The sequence below is a fragment of the Sinocyclocheilus grahami genome, unplaced genomic scaffold, assembly GCF_001515645.1.
Source record: "Sinocyclocheilus grahami isolate Dianchi unplaced genomic scaffold, SAMN03320097.WGS_v1.1 scaffold165.1, whole genome shotgun sequence".
Lineage (NCBI taxonomy): Eukaryota > Metazoa > Chordata > Actinopteri > Cypriniformes > Cyprinidae > Sinocyclocheilus > Sinocyclocheilus grahami.
In genome coordinates this window covers 1,748-2,764 of record NW_015505344.1, presented here as the reverse complement: position 1 = coordinate 2,764, position 1,017 = coordinate 1,748, and positions in this window count along the sequence as shown.

The following is a 1,017-nucleotide window of genomic DNA, read 5'->3' as shown; positions in this document are numbered from 1 at the left end:
GTACGAGTTGTGTCGAGCTATTCATTAGTCTGTTTGATGAGAAAAATATGAAATTGATAAAATGGGTTATTAATCCGTACAACTGCAGCAGCGGAGGACTATTATTCTGCTGCGTGATACTGCAGAAGAACTGATGACGGCACGGTTTGATCTTCGGCTGACCAATCAGCAGAAAGGGGCGTTTAATTCCCGCCCACATGTAGAAATCAAATATTCAAGCCGTTTATTAATTTTTCTACCCATGAACGAAAAAATTTAAGCAGAATTCTTATTTCTCGTTTTTTGGAAAAAAACGAAAAAGGAGCCATTTTCTCATTTTTCTACTTTCAATATTAAATCAAAAAACGAATGATCGAATGATACACGGATCATTATGGCTTACAGATGATGAAAACCCAAAATTCAGTGTCTCAGAAAATTAGAATATTGTGGAAAAGTTCAATATTGGTAAGTCAGCTAATTACCTCAAAACACCTGCAAAGGTTTCCTGAGCCTTTAAATGGTCTCTCACTCTGGGTCAGTAGGCTACACAATCATGGGGAAGACTGCTGACTTGACAGATGTCCACAAGGAGGGTAAGCCACAAAAGTTAATTGCTAAAGAAGCTGGTTGTTCACAGAGTGCTGTATCCAAGCATATTCATAGAAAGTTGAGTGGAAGGAAAAAGTGTGGTAGGAAAAGGTGCACCAGCAAGAATTTGGGGGAGCTTCACAAGGAGTGGACTGAGGTTGGCGTCAGCGCATCAAGACTCACTACGCACAAACGAATCCTAGACATGGGCTACAAATGTCGCATTCCTCGTGTCAAGCCACTCCTGAACCAGAGACAACGTCACAAGCGTCTTATCTGGGCTGTGAAGAAAAAGAACTGGACTGTTGCTCATTGGTCCAAAGGCCTCTTTTCAGATGAAAGTAAATTTTGCATTTCATTTGGAAATCAAGGTCCCAGAGTCTGGAGGAAGAGTGGAGAGGCACAGAAACCATGTTGCTTGAAGTCCAGTGTGAAGTTTCCACAGTC